The sequence below is a fragment of the Dipodomys merriami genome, unplaced genomic scaffold (assembly GCF_024711535.1).
Source record: "Dipodomys merriami isolate MVZ:Mamm:240054 unplaced genomic scaffold, mDipMer1.0.p SCAF_1181, whole genome shotgun sequence".
Taxonomy (NCBI): Eukaryota; Metazoa; Chordata; class Mammalia; order Rodentia; family Heteromyidae; genus Dipodomys; species Dipodomys merriami.
Genome location: NW_027202473.1, coordinates 126,016 through 151,218, shown reverse-complemented (window position 1 = coordinate 151,218; position 25,203 = coordinate 126,016).

Genomic DNA, 25,203 nt, shown 5'->3' with positions numbered 1-25,203 from the left:
ATATTTATGACTAATTTGAGCTAGAATAAGTATTACAAGTAGAGCAAAGCTCATGAAGAATAGGCCCATTCCTATGAATGGCTTGAAGTCAACTATCCTTTGTTCACCATTTATCTGCCCTTCATGCAGCAAATATATACTTAGTAATTACTGTATGCCAAGCACCACTTTAGTTCAACAGGCATAGATTATATTCTTTCCCATAGAGAATTCAACAAGAAGCCATGTGCTGGTGGCTCATGGCTATAATCCTAGCTACTGAAGATCTGAGAATTGTGGTTCAAGGCCGACCCAGTCAGGAAAGTCCATGATATTCTTATTTCCAATTAATCACAGAAAAATCCAGAAGTGGCATTGTGGCTCAAATCAAGTGCTATTCTCAGGAACAATGCCAAGGCCCAGAGTTCAAGACTTATAACCAATAGCAACAAAAATTTAACAAGGTCAATTGCAGTAGCTTAAATTTATAATCCCAGTTATTGGAGAGGCAGAGTCAAAGACAATCTTGTTTAGAAAATTGGAAAGATCGGGGCTGGGAAGGTGGCTCAGTGGTAGAGTGCTTGCCTTGCATGCATGAAGCCGTGGGTTTGATTCCTCATCACCACACAAGCAAAAAGGAAAAAGCTGGAAGTGGTGCTGTGGCTCAAGTGGTAGAGCACTATCTTTGAGCTGAAGAGCTGAGGGACAGAGCCCAGGCCCAGAGTTCAGGCCCCATGACCGGACCCCCCCCCCCAAAGAAAAAAAAAGAAAATTGGAAAGATCACTTCTGAATCAATAGCTGACAGTGGTGCTGTGTGTCATCCCAACTATATTAGAAGTATAAATAGGCGAATCATGGTTCAGGCCACCTGGGAATAACCATGAGGTGAGACCTTTTCTGAAAAATAAAGCAAAAATGGCTGGAAGCCTGGCTTAGGTGGTAGAATACCTGCCTAACAAGCTAAAACACCACTAACATAAAGATGGAGGAAGAGGAAGAGAGGGAAAAAGAACAGGAGGAGATTAATGAAGGAGGAGGCTAATTAAAGGTGAATTTGGCTTCAGGATCTGGCTAAGATTCTCTTACTGGTAGTAGACATGAATTTATTTAGCAACATGAAATTTGCATGCCCATGTTTGTATCTGTATTTTCTTGTAAATCATATTAGAATTTTTGCTACAAAGATTACATATAGCCATATACACATATGCACACTTCCATGTTCTGCATTCTGTCAGCCTTATTAATATTGCTAAGCATAGTTTTTGTTTAGTTCACTTCTCCAAGTTGGTTCACAGGACTATCCTCAATAGATTCCACACCTGGGTTTGGCCAAAGCGATACTATTACTTGTACAGCAACTACGGGAAGAAGTGCCATGTATACCTTGACTCCCCTAGGTGGTGCAATGAAGCACAAAGTTCCCCTAGGGCATTCAGTGGTCTCACTTCGTCATATGTCTCATTCTCTTTTCCATGTCCATTTCCTGGAGGATGAAATCATTTATCTTTCTTTTTTCCTCTTCAGGATGGTCTCTGGCAATTTTTCTTCTTATTTTGACTTGCCAGCCATTCCTAACATCCCTGCAATTTTGCCAGAACCAGGGTTGATATTCACTTGGAAACTTTTATTAAAATAAAATATCTAAGCAAGATGACCTTGGTTATGAATTTGTGTATCCATTGTGTGTGTGTGTGTGTGTGTGTGTGTGTGTGTGTGTGTGTGTGTTGGAGCTGGGGCTTGAACTTGAACTCAGGGCTTATGGTTTTGTCCATGAGCTTTATTAGCTCAAAGATAGCACCCTATCACTTGAGCCATAGCCACTTTCAGTTTTTGGGTGGCTAATTGAAGATAAAAATATCATGCACTTTCTTGCCCAGGCTGGCTTCAAACTATTGGCTATTCATGTTTAGAGAATTGAAGTTAGATACTTACATATCATCCTGCATCAGACTCAACTGCATATAGATCACAGACCTTGAAGTAAGAGCAGACCCTCTGAAAATATGAGAGGAAAGATAGGAGATACACTAGGACTCTTTGGCACAGGTTGAAACTTCCTAAATAAAGATCCAGAAACACAACAAATACAAGAAAAGCTGGATAAAGTGGGATTGCATTAAACTGTGGAGCTTCTGCATGTCAAAGGACATAGCTAGCAAGATAAATGAATGATACAAAATACTTAAGTAGCCCTCTCTGACTGCCTGTAAGTGGGGAAAAAAAGCCCAAACACACAAAACCTTCAATAGCCTTTGAGAGTTTGGATGGTACTTACCCCATAGTGAAATACACAAAAGGAGATATCATTGGTTTGCAAAATTTAATATTTTTAATCTTTATTTACCATTGATCATTTACTTTAGGCCATGAACCATACATTCCTTTACTTCCCCAGTGTATGACCTGTGAGAAAGAGAAGGGTTATTTATACGTATAGTGTGACTAACAGACATCACAAATGAATCCCCATGAATTATCATGGCATCATGCAGCTTGGTCTCCAGCTTCTCCACTTGCATAATGGAATCTCTCAAGGCTCTGTAGCAAGTCCTCAAATTGCTGGGCTGTTGGTTATTAGCTGTAATCCTACCTACCTAGAAGGCTGAAGATTATGACTCAAAACCAGCCCAAGCAGACAAATCCAAGAGATTCTTATTGCTAGTTAACCAGAAAGAATAAAGTATCGGGGTAGCTGGGGTTGGGGGGGGATTGTTGAAGTGTAAATGTGGCTCAAGTTATAGAGCTCCAGCCCCGAATGAAAGAGTTAAATGCGAGAGTGAGACCCCCTCAGTTAAGCTCTAGTACCAGCAAACACACACACACACACACACACACACACACACACACGTCCTAGAATTATGGTCACATGGTCATATGTTTCTCCTAGCTTTTTAAAAGTAAGATAGTTCAATTGAAATCAGGCTAACTTTTGTCATCACTTTCCTCTAATGACAGTGGAGATGTTAGTAGCAAATGAAGACACATTTCGGGGGATAGTGACATACCTATGTTTAGCTATTGACAGTCATCACAACGTAGGATATGTCTATAATAATACTGCCAAATTATGACACATAATACAGGAGCAGAGGTTGGGTCACCACATAAACTTGACACCTCTTTCACTCCTAATTTTACTTTTATATTTTCTATTTTTCCTAAAAGAAGGCTTCTAAAATTGGATTTATACCTGAAGGGTGTGAGGTGTAATCAAAATTTAAATTCAGGTCTGTTTGATTTCAAAACCAGCCCTTGTTATGGTTTAGAATTAAACAATTAATTAAAAATTAATCATTAATTTCTATTATATTTTTATTTTCTTTAGGTAGTTACAATACAACACAGCACATTAGAAATACATTGCCATTCCCTGCCCCCCTTTTTTTGTCAGTTGTAGAGCTTGAACTCTGGGCCTGGGTGCTGTCACTCAGCTCTTCAGCTCAAGGCTAGCACTCTACCACTTGAGCCTCAGTGCCACTTCTGATTTTCTGGTGGTTTATTGAAAATAAGAATCTCACGGACTTTTGTGCCTGGGCTGGCTTTAAACCATGATCCTCAGATCTCAGCCTCCTCACTAATTAGGATTACAGGCATGAGCCACCAGGGCCTGGCAAGTGAAGCATCCTTTACTCATAATGGCTGTGAACCAGTGACTGCAAGCAGACTCATACCCCCCAAAAACTTGCAGTGCCTAATGCAGCTAGCGCAAAGTTTTTGAAGGCAAAAGCCACATCAAGGCAGATGTCACATGGTATGGGAACTAGCAAAGTGTATTTTACAGAAGCAAAGCAAGCTATCCAGGGGTAACAATCAGGGTCAATCAAGGGCCAGTTATCTAAGGGGAACAATAAAGGATATGCAAGGGCAAGTATTCTCTGGAACACATTTTTTTCTGGAGCTAAACAACCCAAGATACATCTGCAATTTAACAACTCACAACACAGCTGTAGTTCAAAGAGAGTCCTATGTCACCTCTACAGTTCTTGGAACTGGGTGAAAATTTCCTAACACCTATTAAGACACCAAGATGGTGCTGAGGACAGATAGTATTATTTAGACAAAGTATCCATATTTCACCATCTGAGGCTGTTTTTCATTTTTCTCTGATTGTTCTTGAAATATGGATACTGGTTCTAACTGGCAGCATCTTTGACATGTTGATGGATGAGAGACTTTCTAAAAACTCTTATAGGTGAATCCTAACCCCTACCCCTAGGTGATAGGCATGCCTGAATTGTTAGAGGCAGGGGCACAGACTTGGACAATAGGTTACTGGACCACCATACCTGTACCATGAACTCATGAGACTCTTTGAACTCTCAAGTTCCTCATGACCCTTTCCCTGACCATGACCGTATTTAGGTCCCAACACCTCAGCATCATTTTGTGCCATGCCTCAGGTCTCATGGCCCTCCTCAAGTCACCATGGCATCCCTCTCAACTCTCCATTAGAGTTTATCTGGTTTGTTTTTCTGCTCTTTCTTTCCTATCTACATGCCTCAGTGTTTTAAAACAGTTCTAAGTATATTTGTGGCTGTGAGTTTCTTGGGAACATGTATCCCTCACAGTTGTTGGCTTTCTAATAAAGACTCCTGATTGGAACTTTCAGACTGTGACTTCTCTCTATCTTGTGATCAAATTCCTGTATAACATTCTGAGGCTACAATTTACTTTCCTAAGGAAGGGCTTTAAGTTGGTTCTTTTTGTTCCTAAGTAGGTTTTGGTTATCTCAAATGTATTAAATCTTAAACATTTTTGGCATTTTAAAAAATTCACCCACATTTGTCATTTTTTTTGAAAATATGTATTTTTATTGTAAAGATATTGTACAGAGGAATTACAGTTACGTGAGTAAGGTAATGAGTACATTTCTTATCGAACATTGTTACCTTCTCCTTTGTTTTTTCCCCTACTGTCTCTTCCCTCCCCATGTCCCCAACTCTCCCCCACCATAGTTGTAAAGTTCATTTTCACCATAGTGTCTTGTACATCTCATTGTTACAATGGGCCAAAATGTATCCTTATTTCTGCTTTTTGTTATTTTCCTTCCCCTTCCCAAATTAGAAAAATGTATGTACAAGATGCAGGGCACCAGAATCAAATGCAGTGAAAACAGGGGTTATACCATGGAAGAAGAATATACAAGAGAAATAAAAAAAATCCCATAGTACATTATAAGTACATTAAAAACAACAGCAAGAAAGATAAAACCTCTTGTGTCCCTATCTTGGGATTCATTTCACTTAGCATCATCTTATATGGTCATATGCACATAGATTTTAAATAGGGATACAGGTGGACCCATTGCAACGATAAGATGTACAAGTCGTTATGTTGAAAAATGAACTTTACAACTTTGGTGCGGGGAGGGGGGCCGGTAGCGGGGATGATTGGGTGGGGACAGGGAGGAGGATGGGAAGGGATTTGAAGGGGAAACTAAGGAGGAGGCTACAATGTTTGATAAGAAATGTACTCATTATCTTGCCCATATAATTTTAATCCCTCTTTACAGTATTTTCACAATAAAAAATAAAAAAAGAAATAAAAAATGAAAAAAAGAGGTTGGTATAATTTGTGGAGGGGAAGGGAAAAACAAATCGTTTAAATAGGGATATAGGTGGATCCATTGCAACAATGAGATGTAACAAGTCTTTATGTGGAAAAATGAACTTTAACTTTGGTGTGCAGGGAAGAAGATTGGGTGAGGGGTGGGGGGAGGATGGGAAGGAATGGGAAGGGGAAACAAAGGAAGAGGCTACAATGCTTGATAAGAAATGTACTCATTATCTTGCCCATGTAATTGTAACCCCTCTGTACAGTATTTTCACAAGAAAAAACGAAAAAAAGAAAAAAAGAAAGAAAAATTTCCAAGGCATCTCTGATGCCATCTCTCCCTTTCTGACACCTTACCCTTTAATTTTGTATTTTCTATTGCTCTTACTATTGCTTGCATTTCTCTCCTCTGCCTAGATTGTACTTTCTATCACTCATCTGAAATAATTAAGCAACTATCAATGCCATCCACTAGAATGGAAGGTGTAACTTGGACATGAAAGATGTCTATCTCTATGATTCTAAATAGAGATTGAGGATTATTTGGGGAACTTCAAAAAAAGTTGCAAGTAACAATTTTCAGGTAACCTACCTGAAATATGTTTTAGTATCCCTGCCTTTTTTAAGTTTACATTTCAATGACATAATCTAAATAATTAGAGGAGGAATGGGGCTGGTGTGCAACTTCTTCTTTGAGGGAGATTGTTGATGACAATTCAGCTAAAGCACCGAAAGCCCTTAGGGGAGGAAGGCAGGGGTGACAATGGGAGCAACACTATCAGACATTCCATTCTCCAAAGGATAATTTTGTGTCTGCATCATTTTTGAGAGAGTTAATAACTGCAAGGCTATTCAAGATTCATCTGGTCTAAGGGTGATAACTTGTTTTCTGCTAATACTGATGAGTTTTCTTTGGTCTATATCATGGTCTTCATAAAAATTATGCCAGCACATAAAAATTCTGAAGATCTATACTAATGCAAGCTGTGAGTCTTAAGAACCATTAGGAGATTTGACAATTCAAATTTCATTATGGCAAATGTTGGCTCAATCTGATCATTTATATTTGTTTGTTTGTTTATGCCAGTACTAGGGTTTGAACTGAGAGCCCGAGTTTGTTTTGCTTAAGGCTCATGCTCTACCATTTGAGCCACAGCTACAATTTTGGGTTTTGGTGGTTAATTGGAGATAAGAATCTCACAGAATTTCCTAGTTGGGCTAGATCTTAGCCTGTTTATTTTTTGAAATTAATTTAATTTATTGTTATAGAGTTGAGATACAGAGGGATTACAATTCTTTTTTTGGGGGGGGGTCCGGTTTTGGGGCCTGAACTCTGGGCCTCAGCTCTTCAGCTCAAGGCTAGTGTTCTACCACTTGAGCCACAGCAGCACTTCCGACTTTTTTCCTTTTGCTTATGTGGTCCTGCGGAATCTAACCCAGGGCCTCATGCAAGCAAGGCAAGCACTCTACCACTGAGTCACCTTCCCAGCCCGGGGTTACAATTTCTTAAGTCACCTATTCAGTACATTTCCCTTTTATCTGTTTTTTAAAATTTAATTTTATTGTCAAGGTGATATACAGAGGGGTTACAGTTACATACATAAGATAGTGAGTACATTTCTTGTGGAACATTGTTACTCTCTCCCTCATTTTTCTCCCACTTTCCCTCCTCCACAAGGTCCCCTCCCCAGGTTGTAAAGTTTCTTTCCAACATACTGTCTTTTGAGTATCACTGTTGCATTGGCTCTCATTTTGAGTAGCTAGGATTACAGATGTGATCCACCAGCACCTAGCTTAAGCTGCCCCTTTAAATGGAGGTATTCAGTAGATATTGATGTCTAACCTTACAATTGCTCATTTACTTTTTTTTTATTACAAATGTGATCTCCTAATCTCACAAGTGTTAAAATTGATGTTCCAAATTCATGTAGATAGGCATGTCATATTTTCATTTGTAGAGCTCTTTCTACATCCCACATTGTTTCCCAACACTACTTGAATCTAATCATTTGTAATATGCAGAAGCAATGACCTGAATACTATTAGAGACACAAAATTCAGGTAACACCTTACCTTAGCACCTCCTTTTTAGTACAATGCAGTTTGCTCAGGAATTATTGTCATTGGGCCAATCAACAGCTCTAACCTACTTGATTACCTAACTTGCAGTTGTGTTCCTACTATAAAACTCATTGTCTATTGAAGCAAGCACACAATCTTCATTTGTATTTCTTACAAACTTGCTCAAACCACATGTGCTGAGGGTCAAGCCTTCTTCCCAGAGTTGTAACCACTTTTCTTTTAGTTTCTAATCAGCTAGGGGAAAATAAGAAACTAAAAGTGATTGTATAGTTTGTTGTCATATTAAAAATTCCTTTTCTCTGTATCTTTAAATATTATTGGTTGCAAACTCCTTATTATCATTACACAAGAAAATTCCAAGTGAACAGAGATTGCAAAAGTTCAAAAGCAGATGAATAAGCACATCAGTGAGGACACTCACAGTGAGACACACACACACAAGTCACTGCCATTGTTCCATCTCTATTCTCTCTAGCAGGCTGACTGTCAAAGGAAGCACTGGAATTATTGTTGGGTTGCCTTCAGCCTTGAAAAGTCACTTTGCCTATGAACACTACAAGTAAAGCAGTATTGTTTGTTAAAGAGTACAGGTACAAGTACAGGAATATACCATAGCTAAAGACTTGTGCAGAAAAAGCACATAACCAATAGCTAATCCTTAGAGGGATATAAAAGTGTGATTCCTTTAGTCTGGATAATCCTGACAAGTAAGTTTCCACATAGTTTTCCAGAGTTTGGCTGTAGTATAGCAGTGATCAATTATCTACGACAATAGTTGACTTGATAACTAACAAATCACTTGGCGGTGGCCCTCCTTCTTCTGAGTGCTTTCTTCCTTACCTACCCATGTTCTTTGCATCTGTAAGAAGTCTATTTGACTCAGAGATCTTTGGCTCAGAGTTTGATTTGAAGGATACTTCAACTAAGATAGAATCACTTAAGATTTCCAGAATGTCTCTTATAATAGAGAATAGATATGTAAATAGTTACAAGAGTAAAGTCACAGAGGAACTTCAGGGAAAACAATTCCATTTGCTAAAATTAGACATGGTGTCAAATTACAATGTGTCATTTGAAGTAAGTGGAGAATAGTCCTGATTAGATAACATAGTACCAGCAGCTAAACTATTTCTGCCTTTGATTCTCATGAAAGTTGTATAAGTGTTTTTAAACATTTTATAGGGTGCTTTCTTATGTTCTAATTTTTATAAATGAAGAGATGGGCATTTGGAGAAATAATTCAATCTGTATAAAGTTGTTCTGCCTGCAAATGGCAGGTTTAAGATTTAAACCTAGTAAATACCTCCTGATAGTCAGAGTTCTTTATGGCATTAAAAGAAAATAGCCTTTCAAGGCAGAGCGAGGTAAGCTTGAATTTTCTCATGTATTAGCTGAACAGAAATTAACAGCTAAGTCTATTATCTCAACTGAAATGGAGATAATTAGTCTGAAGGTCTTGGTATAAGGTTTTACTGAAATGTAACATGTAATATATTTTGTCCAATGCTTGTCATTAAGTATGAATTAAAAAATAAGCAACCCTTTTGTGACAATAACAACAATCATTGAGGGCATGTGAAAACTTCATGTCTTACATCTAAAAATCAGTCTTCTCAGCCTCTGATGGGGTAGTTTAGTTCTGGAGTATAATTTTAAATGATGGAAAATGAGGTTGCCATACAAACTTAGAAACGAGTATTTAGACATTTATGTCAGTTTCAAGTAGTTGACTATGTTCTGCAGAAACAAACCATCAAGGATTTTAAGCAGGGATGAAGAAGGCATGTTAGTCATGCATTTTGGGATTAAGTATACTGGGGGTGACATAAGATGGCAACCTAGAATCACTAAGAATGAAAGATTAGAGGCCTGCAGACTTTTCTGGAAGGCTTTGGGTTCTAATGTAGAATTTTACCCATTCTTATTGTTTTCTAACACTTGTAATTATACACAAAAATGATTAAATGTGAGTGAAATCAGAGGTGGGTGTGTGAGAGAGATAGAGAGATTAGAAGAGAAAGTGGGAGGTAAAGAGGGAGAAAGACAGAAAGAGAGAGAAAAGGGAAGGAAGGAGGGAGAAAGGAAGAAAGAGAAAGAAAAAGAGGGAAAGAGAGAGAGAAAGTGAGAGAGAGGGAGGGAGGGAGGGAGAAAGGGAGGCAGGCAGGAAGGAAGGAAGGAAGGAAGGAAGGAAAGAAGGAAGGAAGGGAGGGAGGGAGGGAAATCAGGAGGGAGGGAGGGAGGGAGGGGTAAAAGAGAGGAAGAAAGAAGGAAAGAGAAAGGAAGGAAGGAAGCAAAACAGGAAATAGTTGGGCTGAACTATCATGAAAAGGAATAAATAATCACCAAAAACATTGAAAGCATTCCAGGAATTCTAGTCAAGTCAAATTATTTCCTCTGAGGGAATCCGTGTCTATGATAGCCAGTTTCCAAGATGCAATCTGATGATCAACATCTCCTGGAACTCATAATCTTAGGTAGCTAGCCCCTTTCCCACATCAAATCAGTACTATAGATATGTGACTAACAAAATACCAATGGAAAAGGTAGTCTGTAAACCGTTTTCATCTTGATTCCCTAAATCACTCAAACATGTGTACAACCAAGCAGCTCCATGCAAAAGTCATAATAGAGAGAAACAGGTTTCAAGTAGACAGTCCAAGCCAGCTTGTCCTTCCTTCAGATGACTAGTCCAGGTTGACTTCAGACTGCACTGCATGAAAGACTGAGAAAGGCCGGGCGCTGGTGGCTCACGCCTGTAATCCTAGCTACTCAGGAGGCTGAGATCTGAGAATCGCGGTTCAAAGCCAGCCTGGGCAGGAAAGACCGTGAGACTCCTATCTCCAATAAATCACCAAAAAACCGGAAGTGGCGCTGTAGCTCAAGTGATAGAGCGCTCGCCTTGAGCTGAAGAGCTGAGGGACAGCGCCCAGGCCCAGAGTTCAAGACCCACGACCGACAAAAAAAAAAAAAAAAAAAGAAAAGACTGAGAAAGGACAGACGAACCTAGCCCTTTGGACTTCTTGATCCACAGAAACTATGAGAGTGTATAAGGTAATGATTGCTGTTTTAAGCTATAAAGTTTGGGCATCAATTATATGCAGCAAAAACTAAAGTACTAATATTTTTCGAGTCTATCCTATATGCCAGAAATTCTATAGGTAATTTTATACTGTCCTAGAAATTCTAAGATTTTTCAATACTAGGTATTGAAATGTTGTTCATTTCTATGCCTACTCTTTTGATGCAGAGAAAGAGAGGGGGGGAAGAGAGAGAGAGAAAGAAAGAAAGAAAGAAAGAAAGAAAGAAAGAAAGAAAGAAAGAAAGAAAGAAAGAAAGAAAGAAAGAAAGAAAGAAGGAAAGAAAGAAGGAAGGAAGGAAAGAAAGAAAGAAAGAGAGATATGAACACTTAACAGAATTTTGAAACGTTAAGGAGAGTCCATTATAAGTGACAACGGTCTTTAAGCTATTTTATTCTAGTCTAGGGTTTCTTTAAACTTTGGTTAAAGAAACAGCTTGGGTAGACTCCGGGATGCAGAAATAGATGGATAAAATGCCATAGCAAAGATGCCACAAAATACTATCCTCTCTTAGAGCGTGAGCTAGGATGAAAAGAATGGGATAAGTCTAGGAGAAGAGGAAAAAATTTGAGCAAAAAGAAAGAAAGAAAGAAAAGGACAAATGAGAATTAATGAGAAATGTGAAGCAAAATGGATTTTCTCTGAAAGGCACCTGAGACTTAGTGCCAACCAGTAATTCACTACTGATAGTAATCAAATGTCCAGCTCCATTTTGTAAAGCTTTGGAATACTCAGGAGTCACTGCTGTGGTGGGTACATTAAGCAAGAAAGAAAGCAAGATACCAATGAATCAGTTAATACCTTGACAAGAACTAAAGTTTATATGTCTGTTCCAAAGGAAGTTTAGCACATTTAGGAGTTGAGCTTTTCTTCAAATTTTAGGTAAAATTATCTTCCCAGCCTTTTTTTACCAAAAATTCTCATTCATGTTACTTATAAACCTCCAGGGGTTCATAAATATTCACATATACAAATTGAGTGCTGATAGAGTGATAGAATTTCATGCATGAGTGAACACCTTAGAATTTATTTTCATAATCTTCAATTTGTAAAGCCCAGAGCAGTTTGTTTTCTCATTTGCAGAGTGTGACTTTGGAACTGTGATTGATTAATTCCTTATATGAGAATCTTTGTTTAGAACCAGTAACAAAAGTATTCGTAGCATTAAAATGGAAATTATAGGATTGAAAAATAAAACTTTCTTGTATAGAGAATTATACTGTGACCTATGATTGTGTCTCTGAATAACACCTTTGTTTAAAAGGGGTGGGGGAGATTGTCTGTCTTTAGTCAGTAGGCATGTAAGATAAAGCTATCATCTGACAATGTGTTTATGAGAGAACACCAAGGTGATATATTTTGTCTTTTTTGAAGACTGGTCATTATTCATTTTTCAAAGAGCTATCTTTATGCCAACAGAATAAAAATGATAATTTGTGTCCTGATTTCCAAACAATTTATTTGAAAGGTGTTTATTTTGGGATACCTTTTGGAAAAAAATGATTGTGAACCTTGGAATTAACATAATGAATGTACTTTATCTTCATTTTCCTTTTAATTAATGCCCACAGTTTTAAATTTCATTGTTAACTAACCTAAAAAAAGTTTTCAGTACACAAATCCCTGGCTCTGATGAAACATTCAGTCAGGGCAGTTATGGAAGATATAATACCAGTGGAAGCAAAATTTTCCCAATGGGGAATTATTGGTGAAACTGCACATATAGAGTGAGAAAAATATAAAACTATGAAGTGTAAAATTCTCACCACAATGAAAAGCTGGTTACAGAACTAATAGGAACTTTAATTTCTAATCATTCTAACCTGCTGTATTTGGTAAGGTGATGTAGTTAATAAAAGAAATTCCCATATCTGGGAAAGTGGCTTAGTGATAGCATTCTTGCCTTGCATGCATGAAGCCCTGGGTTTGATTTCTCAGTATCACATAAACAGAAAAATTCAGAAGTGGCACTGTGGCTCAAGTGATAGAGCACTAGCCTTGAGCAGAAGGAGCTCAGAGACAGTGCCCAGACCCTGAGTTCCAGCCCCAGGTCTGGCAAAAAATAAACACTAAAATAAAATAAAATAAATTCCCATATCTCAGAGGGTCCATTTGAGAGAAATTTTCCTTCACTGAGGTCAAAGACTGATTGAAAAATAACTTCCTACAAAATGATTCAAAGATTCATATTCTTTCATCCTGTGGCTTTAACAACTTCATTAAGTTGTTTTCAAGAACATTACTTTCATTTTTGTCAAACCTGAAGGGAAAAGGACAGAGACAACTACACAAGGTACCTGTTATGGACTGGCCCTAAAGGAGTATGCATTTTCTTTGCTCTCATTCTATTGAGTGGAGTCACTTTGCAGTAACTTTAAGATACTGTCAGCAATAAATTCAGTCTAGCTGGATACCTAGAAAGAACAGAAAAATTCGATGTCAACAGCTAGAATTTTCTACCATAATAGCCAAATGCTTTGTACGTTTTATTGTCATTGTGATATCTAAAAGAAAATGAAAAATTTCAATATTTAGGAAGAATAAACTAAAATATAACTTTTCATTTCCTTTTTTTTCAGTACTGCATTTTGAGCTCATGGTTTTGCCCTGCAAGTGTTGTACCAATTAAGCCATTCCCCAAGTTGTTTTTGTTTCAGTTATTTTTCTAAAGAGATCTTCTGGTCTATGCCTGGACTATTCTAGACCCTCTTGTTTACCTTTCCCACTTAAACTTGGCATAGGTCATTACACCCAGTTTTTATTGGTTGAGATGGAGTCTCCAACTTTTTACCCAGGCTGACCTTGAACCACAACCCTTTCAATATTTACCTCCTCAGTAGATTGGATTACAGGCATGAGACACCAGGCTTCTCCTCCATCATTAATTTTTCTAAGATCTCAAATTTGTCATTTTACAGTTCAGGGAAACAAAATAAACATGTTGCTTAGCCTTTGTGCTATATGAGCAATTCAAAATATATATTTATTTTTGTTTAATTTTGGTTTTGACATATGAACCTGAAATCTTTACCTTTAAACAGTTCACATATTCTATTTTGTCATTATTGACCTAAGTAGAAATCTAAAAGGGTTTATGTTGCCAAATTATCACACCATGTGGCCTAGAGCTCTCCTCACATTTTCTTGTCCCTGTCCTAAAAATTATTCTTGTAGTTTCTCTTCCTCTCAAATATCTCAAAATAAATCTCTGTGCTATAATTAAAAGAAGCAGTATACTCTGGTAATGGGAATAATGGGCGTGTTCTTGATTCAATTTGTTTCTCAGCTGAAGTTTACCATAAGAGCTCTTTTTGGTACAGGGATTCTCAAGGGAAATCAAGAGAATGTAAGAAACTTGCTGAGAATTTCCAGGACAAGTGCAAGGTGGAGGCTATGACATGTCTATGACACCTGCAATTTCCAGAGCAGCTTTTGTCCCCTAAACTAGGAACATCTGTCGATAACACCCCTGCCCTTTTCATCTAATTTCAACTCAGTCATCAAATATATTAAACTTGAAATGCTCTATTTCATGAAGGTGTTAGTATTGCTGTAATTTGTTGAGAAATGAAAGAATATTCATTATATATTATGTTAAACGGTTCTTTGTCTACTGAGTGACTTGAATAATAGAAGGTTGTCTTTGAATTCACCTTGGTTATAAGATTTTTTTTCCTTAAGATTGCTGCTGGGCATTTTATCCCAGTAAACATATAGCAATTTGCTTTACATTAGGAAATTTTTGTATTTCTTTAAATACCCCACCTTTTATTGGCAATAAAGGAATTTTCAAAAAAGGAGCAAGGTAGAAATATCATATTAATCAGTTTTCTAATTTTCCAAGTTCAATTCTTATTCTTACCTATAAAAGATAGTTGATGTTTACCTATTGATATTGATATTGCATACACAAGGTAATGAATACATTTCTTTTTTTTTTTTTTGGGTCCAGTTGTGGGCCTGAACTCTGGGCCTGGGCACTGTCCCTCAGCTCTTCAGCTCAAGGCTAGCACTCTACCATTTGAGCCACAGCGCCACTTCCGTCTTTTTTTCTTTTTGCTTATGTGGTGCTGAGGAATCGAACCCAGGGCCTCATGCATGCAAGGCAAGCGCTCTACCACTGAGCCACCTTCCCAGCCCATGAATACATTTCTTATCAAGCATTGTTGCCTCCTCCTTTGTTTCCCCTTACCGTCCCTGCCCTCCCATCCCCCACAACTTGTAAAGTTCATTTTTTGATATAACCTCTTGTACATCTTATTGAGTGTTCATTTTAAAGAGTAATCAATAAATGTTTATTAACAAATATTTATTTTTGTGCTGCTATATGCTAGCTTTGGTCTTAAGATCTAGATGACAATCAAAAGAAGCCATAAACTCTACTTTAAGAAGCTTACATTCTAAGATGGAGAAAGACAGTAAGATGTGAAAATATAGAGAAGGAGATAATTGTGGAGAGTTAAGACTTTGAACTATGGATGGGGACTGGTGGCTAATGCCTGTAATCCTAGCTATTCAAAAGGCTGAGATCTGAGGAACATGGTTTGAAGCCAACACAGGCACGAAAATCCATGGAACTCTTATCTCTAATTGAACACCCAAAAACTGGAAGTGCCACTGTAGCTCAAGTGGTAGCAAGCTAGTTTTGAGTACAAAAGCTCCCATGCCCTGAGTTCTAATCCCAGTACCCACAAAAAATAAACTACTGTAAATTCACAACTGGTTGAAGACCCAGGAAAACTACGATTGCAAAGACTGAACGTTTTGTTTGTTGGTGGAATGTCACAAAGTTGACTATGACCAAAACAAGGTGAGGGAATGGGAAGCTGAAACAATAAGGTTAGAGAAGTCAATAGAGAACACAGAAAGATAACAAAAAAGGCCTAGTTATAAGCATTATGCTCACGTTTGGTCCTCAACTCAGCCCAGACCTGAGCTGCTCCCAGGCCTAGAGTTCTCGCCGTACACCTGGCCTCTCCCTCTCTCTGCCAGGCCCACCTGAGCTCCCACCTACCTCACTTCCTGCCCCAGACCCTCCAGCTACCTGCTTATGGACAGGTGCTATGTGCTCCCTCTTGAGGGAAATATGACTTTTCTAATAAACTTTGTAATAACCTTTCTCCTGTGCCTGCTTGCCTCCATGTGGTCCCCTGGGACGTATGTGAAGCTCTTTCATTGATGGCCTTTCAATAGTGAAAGGTGCTGTGGCACCTTAAAAGTCAAGAAGAACAAAGTGAGGGGTGGTGTTAAAAGCTGCTGAGATTCAAGGTATATTTGAAGGTAGAAGTTAAAGGGCAGAGGTTAAAATGTGGAATCTAGGGCAACTCCAAAGCACCCAGAGTACTATGGTATCATTTGTTGTATTAGAGATGATTTGATGATATTTATTCATTCAAACATTTATTAAGTGATTATTTTGTGTCAGACACTATATCCAACCTGTAGTCAGAGATAACCCTCCAAAGAATTCTAATCTAAGCAAGGAATTCTGAGGGCTGGCATTAGGCAGAGGTAGAATGATGTAGAGGAAATGACAAATTTAAGAAGTATGTGGGAGTCGGAGTTGGCAGGGTGTGGTGCCTCATGTTGAGAGTAAGAAGGACTCTAGGAGCACTTTAAAATTTCTGATGCAAGTGATAGATGGAATTGCTATTAATAAAGACATGGAATGTGTAACAGTAAATTAGTTTGTGGAGAGATGTTAATATAGACCTCTAGATGTCAGTGATGTCAGTGCCATCGATTTACCAACTTTAAAGTTTCCTCATAAACATCTCTCTTAATGGCACATGCAAATCTCAAAGACAGTGACTAGAGACATTATTTCATTTGGAGTTAATAAATGGTGACTTTCGAATTCTTAAAAAGAAAGAAAGAAATCGGTTTGTGGAGAAAGTTATCATAACATCAGCAATGGCAGATCCTGAGTGAGTACTTACTGCTTCCGGTGTAATAGGCACTCCTTTTACTACTTAACATAAACAACCTCATTTCATAATTAAGACATTTGTATTGATGGCACTGTTATTGTCCCTGTTCTTGCATAAGCATTGCCTGGAACTTGGAGAAGTAACTTACTCAATGTCAACATATTCAGGGATTAGGAGTGCTAGGTCTTGAATGTTTTCCTTATGCCAATGTTTGTAGCAGTTGGGTTTCAGAAGATTTGTGAACTTGGACTCTGAAGTTGAGATACAAGCTGGAGACAAATATTTGGAAATCATCAGCATAAAAATGATGCTCTGACTGCATGCCATCAATGGATGCCTTCTTCCTATCTCACTGTTGTGCCTCTCCTATTGTATGACCCAGGATCATTTTCCATGTAAGCTATTTGCATTTGAATCCATGTCCCAAAGTCTGCTTCTAAGGAGCTAGACCTCAGAGAGAAACTGATGAAAAGGTAATAGAGGACGAGGAATAAAGGACACTAAAAGTTTTCTTAGGACTTAGTTAAGAAAGTAGGGAAATAAACAGGAAAATAATATCACAAGAGAATTCAGGACTACTTTTTTTTATTTATTTTATTTGAGAACATGCTGTACAGAGGGGGTACAATTACATGGGCAGGATAATGCATACATTTCTTACCAAGCATTGCAGCCTCCTCCTTTGTTTACCCTTCACCTCCCTTCCCAGCCCCCCCTCCCCCCACCCAATCATACCCCCCTCCCCCCCCACACCGACATTGTAAAGCTGGTTTTGACATGACATTTTGTACTTCTCATTGTTGCAACAGGTCCACCTGAATCCTTAAACGACTTGTTTGTCCCCATCTCCTCCACATGTTATACTGACATCAAATATAGTGAAAGCGGGGGTTACACTGTGGGGGAGGGACGTACAAAGTAACAAAGAAATAATCTTTTAAATGCGTTAGAAACACATGCATGAAAGAAACGAAAACATTAAAATACATATTTAAGGGTTCATTTTCCTAACATCACATTATCTGACCTTTTCCGCTTGACTCATACCTGTACTAGATATTGCAAATAAGGGAAACCATGGGACCTATGTTTCTTTGGGCCTGGCTTACTTCACTTAATATAATTTTTTCCAAACCTTTCCATTTCCTAACAAATGGGGAAATGTCATTCTTTCTGATGGAGGCATAGAATTCCATTGTGTATATATACCACATTTTCTTGATCCATTCATCTACTGAGGGGCATCTGGATTGGTTCCATATCTTAGCTATGGTAAATAATGCTGCAATAACCATAGTTGTGCTGGTAGCTTTAGTGTGGTCTTGTTTGTAAACATTTGGGTAAATGCCCAAAAGTGCGATTGCTGGATCATAGGGGAGATCTATGTGAAGACTTTTGAGGAACCTCCATACTGCTTTCCAAAGTGGTTGAACAAGTTTACATTCCCACCAACAATGAAGTAAGGTTCCTTTCTGTCCACATCCCCTCCAGCATCTGTTGTTGTTAGAGTTCTTGATTTTTACTGTTCTAACTGGAGTGAGGTGATATCTCAATGTTGTTTTGATTTGCATTTCTTTTATGGCCAGGGATGTTGAACATTTCTTCATGTGTCTATTGGCCATCCTTCTTTCTTCTTCAGAGAAGCTTCTCTTTAAGTCTTTCACCCACTTATTTTTTGGGCAGTTGTTTCTTTGAGGATTTGTTGTTGGGAAGTGACGCTGTAGCTCAAGTGGTAGAGCGCTCGCCTTGAGCTGAAGAGCTGAAGGACAGCGCCCAGGCCCAGAGTTCAAGCCCCACAACCAACAACAACAACAAAAAAAGTGAAAAGGACTACTTTTTAAGAAGGGAAAGAATTAGCAGGAAGGGAAACACTGAAGAAGTCCTGGAAAAGAATTTTCTCAAGAGGTTAGCAAACCAAAGGCAGCAGTAGACAACAAAAATAGAACTAACATAGAGGGGGAAAATCCAAGAGTCTAGGGAAGGAAAATAGTGGCCAGAAAGGCATGAACACGTCAGACAGTCTTAATTCATCTAAGGTTTTGCTGACTTGATCAAAGATCACTTGAATAAGATTAGACCTCCTATCTCTGATTTACCTTTTCAAATTCTCTACACTTAATTTGATATACCACTGCTTTAATCTTGAGACTTCACCAATAACCTTTCTGTCTTCCTTTTCATTAAAATTAAGGAAATTATGAAGTTACTCACTTGAAGAATCTTTACAACTAGAAATATACTTTATACAAAGAAACTGAGTCCCTGATCCTCAGCACCACATAAGCAAAAAGAAAAAAGCCGGAAATGTCTCTGTGGCTCAAGTGGTAGAGCACTAGCCTTGAAAATAGGAGCTGAGGGACAGTGCCAAGGCTCAGAGTTCAAGCCCCTCGACTGGACCCCCCCCCCAAAAAAAAGAACCTGATTCCCTGAGGAGATCTCACTTTTCATGTTTGTGAAATCGTAGTAGGAAACCGAGACGGTCTTTTCTACATTTAGGAACAAGCAAAAGCAAAGAGATTATCTGTAAAAAGAAAGTGTGTGGGTTGATATCAGAAACCCATTTTGAACTCATAACCATTGTGACATCATAATCACTTTGTGACATCACATTGTCATTGTGATATTACTAAACTATTGTCGCATCAAAAACCTGTCCTGTACTCATAAATTTTGCAACATGCATCTGTTTTGGCATCTTAGGCCCTTTATGAGCTAATATTCTGGTATTAGCCTCATAATATTTCAAATATGACATGTGATATTAAAAATCCGCTGTGACATCTTGAACATTATGACATCACAGTGCCAGATATCATGACCATTGTGTTATATTATGAAAATACAAACCAGTTAGGACTTGAGAACATTTGAGACAACACATGCCTTTGGAGACACCACGGTACCTTTGTGAACACATATACTCATTGTGAATTAAAGAAAATTGAGTCCCATCATGCCATTGTGACAGTACCAACCCTTTGTGACATTACAAACCTATTATGACCAGTATGGCCTCACCAATTAATTGTGACATCAAAATCATTATCATGACATGATATTTTGACATCACACTGCCATTGTGATATCACTGTTCAATTGTGTTTTTACATAGTTTGACCTCATAATAAATATACAATGGAATTCTATACCTCCATCAGAAAGAATGACTCGGCCCCATTTGTTATGAAATGGAAAGGCTTGGAATAATTTATATTAAGGGAACTAAGACAGGCCTAAATAACCAGAGATCCCATGGTTTCCCTTATTTGCAATTACTAGTATTTGTCTAGAACAAGCAGAAAAGGTAAAAAAAACTATGTACATATGACCATGTAAGATGAAACTAGCGAAGTGAACCCCAAGATAAGGACACAAGTGGTTTTATCTTCCTTGCTATTGTTTTTAATGTATTTATAATGTGCTGATAGTTTCTTATGAATATTTTACCCCATGGAATATCTGCTGTTTTCAATGTTTCTGGTGCCCTGCATCTTGTGTATACATTTTTCTAATTTAGGGAGGGAAAGGGAAATAACATAATGCATAAATAAGGATACAAGTTGACCCATTGTAGCAATGATATGTACAAGACACTATGTAGAAAAGGAACTTAGGGGAGATGAAAGAGTGGAGGAGGTGGGGAGGGAAGGGATGGTAGGATAACAACAAAGGAGGGGGTAACAATGTTCAATAAGAAATGTATTCATTACCTTACTCATGTAATTATAATCCCTCTATAGAGTATCTTTACAATAAAAATATATACAATAAAAGAAAACACAAAACAATAATTTATATAATTTCTTACTCTATTAAAATGATATAAAAATCCCACAACGTGATCTCTCAGGGAAAGGGGTAGGGGCTGATCATTGCTGCCTTTACTACATGGGATTAGTAAAAGGTCACCTGAGACAATAGCCAGCACTTCTCACTTCCTCTTACCTGGTAAGATGGGGACTTGCCTGTCCCCTTATTGGCAGTAAACCTTTCCTTTGTTCTTCCAAAAAAAATGAGATTCCACCTAACCCCTGTTAGAATGGCTACAATCAAGAAATCTGGTGGCTGGGAAGGTGGCTCAGTGGTAGAGTGTTTGCCTTGCATGCATGAGGCCCTGAGTTCAATTCCTCAGCACCACATAAGCAGAAAAAGTTGGAAGTGGTTCTGTGGTTCAAACGGTAGAGCGCTAGCCTTCAGCTGAAGACCTGAGGGACAGCACCCAGTCCAATGGTTCAGGCCACATGACCAACAAAATAAAAAAAATCTAATAATAATGATGCTGTTGGGAATGTGTCCAAAAGGGAACTTTACTGCATTGTTGCTGGGAGTGGAAACTTCATATTGGAAAGCAGTATGAAGATCCCTCCACAGATCCACATAGAGCTCCCCTTTGACCCAGCATCCCACTTTTGAGCATTTACCCAAAGAATCAGAAACAAGGCCATAAGAAATCTACCAACACAACTATGTTTTATTGCAGCATTATTCACCATAATTAATATATACAACCAACCCAGCTGCCCCTCTGTAGATGAATTGTTAAATAAAATGTCACAAAACTACAATTATATCTGTATTTTGACATCACATTGTCATTGTGACATCCTAGAAACATTGTGAATGCCTATTCTGTGATTCCATTCTGTCTCAAATGTGGCATGTTGGTTGATGTCAGAAACCCATTGTGACTCCATTAGCTTTGTGACATCACAATCCCCTTGTCATATCACATTGTTATTGTGATTTCAATAACCCACTCTCACATAACAAATCTGTCCTATCCTCATAATTTTTGTGTCATGCATTCATTGTGTTATCAGGAATTTTGTGTACTCATAATCTGTGTTTGAAATCATGATACTTCAAGTATGAAATGTGATATCAGAAATCAACAGTGACCTCAGACCACGGAGACATCACACTGCCAGAGGTCCTGAACTTTGTATCACATTGTGACATCACAAAACTTTTAGGACGTCACATTTGTCATAACATATGCCTTTGGAGACATCACAGTCCCTTTGCGAACTCATATACTCATTGTGAGTTAAAGACAATTGAGATCCAGAATTTAATTGTGACAATGCCAGAAAATTGTGATATACACCTATTTTAACCTCATCAATATTATGGCACCACCAACTAAATGTGACATCAAAACATTATTATGTCTTGATATAGTGACATCACATTGTATTGTAATACTACTGTCCTATCATTTTTCAAAAACGTATAATAGGACCTCATAACATTTTAGTAAATTCATGACCCTTGGGACCTGAAGCGCATACAGTGTATACTCATTGTGAACTAGCAGCAATTGAATTTTGACCTGTGAGTGTGATATTACAATCATTGTGACATCACAAACCAAAGGTAACCTCATCACTATTGTGACATAACAAACCAATTGGGACATGACATTGCCATTGTGACATCAAGATCACATTGTGAAATGACAAATCTATTATGACTTGTTAGAATCTTTAAAAAAATAAACACATGATCTTTGTGATATCCCACTTCCTTTGTGTACCCGAATCCTCATTGTGAACTAACAGTTGAGATGTGCACATGAAAATGTAACATCACACACCCCTTGGGACATCAGGTCGATTGTCATACCATTGTCTTTATGACACAAACTCATTGTGACATCACCAATCTACAATGACGATCATAGCCATTTGACATCACTTTGTCATGGTGATGTCCTAGACACATTGTGAATTCCTATTCTGTGACTTCAATCTATTTCAAAAGTGGCATGAATTTTGACATCCTAAACCCATTGTCACTTCATATCCAGTGTGACATCACATTGCCATTGTGATATCACTAACCCACTGTGACATCACAAATCTATCCTGTCCTCATATACTTTTGACCTGCTGCCATTGTTATATCTTAAACCTTTGTGATCTCATAATCTGTTTTTTGACCTCATTATATATCAAGTATGACATGATATCAGAAACTGTGACTTCATGACTGTTGTAACATCACACTGCTAGGTGTCCTGAGTATAGTGTCAAATTGTGACATCCCACACCTGTAAGGACTTCATCACTTTTATGATAACACATGCCATTGGAGACTTCAAAGTCTCTTTTTGAACTCATATACTCATTGTGAATTAATGTAAATGAGGTCAGCCATTCCATTGTTATATTACCAACTGATTGTGATTTCACAAACATATTGTTACACCACCAGTATGGCATAACCAATTGTGATATCAAAACATTATTATGGCATGATATTGTGACATCATATTGCCATTGTGATATCGCTGTCCCATTGGGTTTTCACAAATCAGTTGTGACTTCACAATAATTTAGAAAATGTGTAGCCTTTGGGATTTCAAGCTTTAGCTGTGTACTCCTATCCTCATTGTGAACTACTAGCATTTGAATTTGGGTGTGATTTGGATATTACAAACTCATTGTGACATCAATAATCCATTGTGACTTCATAACCACTGTGAAATCACAAACCCATTGTGATATCACGTTGCCATTGTTATATCACTAAAGTATTGTGACATCACAAACCTGTTAGGCCTGAAGAACATTTGTGACAACACATGCCTTTGGAGGTATAACAGTCCCCTTGTGATTTCATATACTCATTAAAAAAATGAAAATTGAGATCGGGCATTCTATAGTGACATCACCAACCCATTGTGACATCTCAAAACCATTGTGTCCTCATCACCAGTATGGCATCACCACCCAATTGTGACATCAGTACATTGTTAAGACATGATATTTTTACATCACATTGCCATTGTGATATCATTGTCCCATTGAGTTTTCACAATCTGATTAAGACTTCATAACATTTTAGAAAATTCATGACCTTTGGGATTTCAAGTTCCTCGTTAACTCGTATCCTCATAGTGAAATAGTAGCAATTGATATTGGACATATTCTGATATTAAAAACTCTTTTTGATGTCACAAACCCTAGTTACCTCATTACCTCTGTGACATCACATTGCTATTGTGACATCATGATTACATTGTGACAACCCAAACTTATTTTGACCTCTTAACACCTTTGAAAAAACACATGGCATTTGTAACATCACAATTGCTTTGTGTACCCATATCATCATGAACTCAGGACAATTGAGAACAGACATGCCATTGTAACATCACAAACCCTCCATCACATTATCACCAGTATGATATGACACTGTCATTATGACACCATCAGCTCATTGTGATATCACCAAACTACAATTACATTGTAGCATTATGACATCAGATTGACATTGTGATGCCATAGATACATTGGCAGTGCCTATTCTGTGATTTCATTCTAATTCAAATGCAGCATGTGTGTTGATAGCAGAAACCTATTGTGAACTCATAACCCTTGTCACAACACAATCCCCTTATGACATCACATTGCCATGGTGATATCACTAACCCACTTTGAGATCACCAACCTGTCCTGCCTCTGTAATTTTTTGGCATGCAGCCATTGTTATATCGGTGGCTCTTTGTGAGCTCATAATCTTTTTTTATTTCAAAATATTTCAGGTGTGATGTGATATTACAAATCCACTGTGACATCATGACTACTGTGATATGATACTGCCAGACATGACTATTGTGCACATTGTGAAATCTAATATCGCTTAGGAATTCAGAACATTTGTGACACATGCTGTTGTAGATATCATAGTCCTTTTGTGATCTCATATATTCATTGTGAGTTAATGACAATTGTGATTTGGCATGCCATTTTGACATTACCAACCCATTGTGACATCACAAAGCTATTATTACCTCATTACTATTATTGAATCACCAAATAACTGTGACAAAAACATTATTATGATATGATAGTGTGACATCACATTGCCATTGTGATATAGTTGTCCCATTGTGTTTTAAAAAACCTCGTATGAACTCATAACATTTTACAAAACTCAATGGATTTGGAGCTTCAAGCTCCTTTGTGAACTCATATTCTCATTTTGTACTAGAAGCAATTGAAATTGCAATTTTATTGTGATACTAGAAACTAGTTGTGACATCACAATTCCATTCTGAATTCATCAACACTGTGACAGTCCAAAACTATTATGACATCTGAGCACCTTTAAAAAAAATGGCCTTTGTGTCATCACAGTTCCTTTCAATACACATATCCTCGTTGTGAACTCATGAAAATTGAGATCAGAGATGCAATTGTAACACCACATACCCTTTGAGAAATCATCACCAGTGGTTCATCCCCTCATTGTGGTTTCAGAAAATATAATGACATCATAGCACTAAGACCTCACATTGTCATTGTGACATCATAGTTATGTCATGATCATTGATGTCACAATTAGTTGGTGATGCCATACTGGTCATGAGGTCACAATAGGTTTGTGATGTCACAATGGTTTGGTGAGTCATAATGGCATTCTAGATCCCAAATTGTTTTGTGATGTCACAGTGGTGATGAGGTCACAATGGGTTTCTGATGTCACAATGAGTTTGTAATATCACAATATGTCCAAATTTACCAATGGAATAGAATTGAAAACCCAGAAATGAACCTACAGACCTATAGCC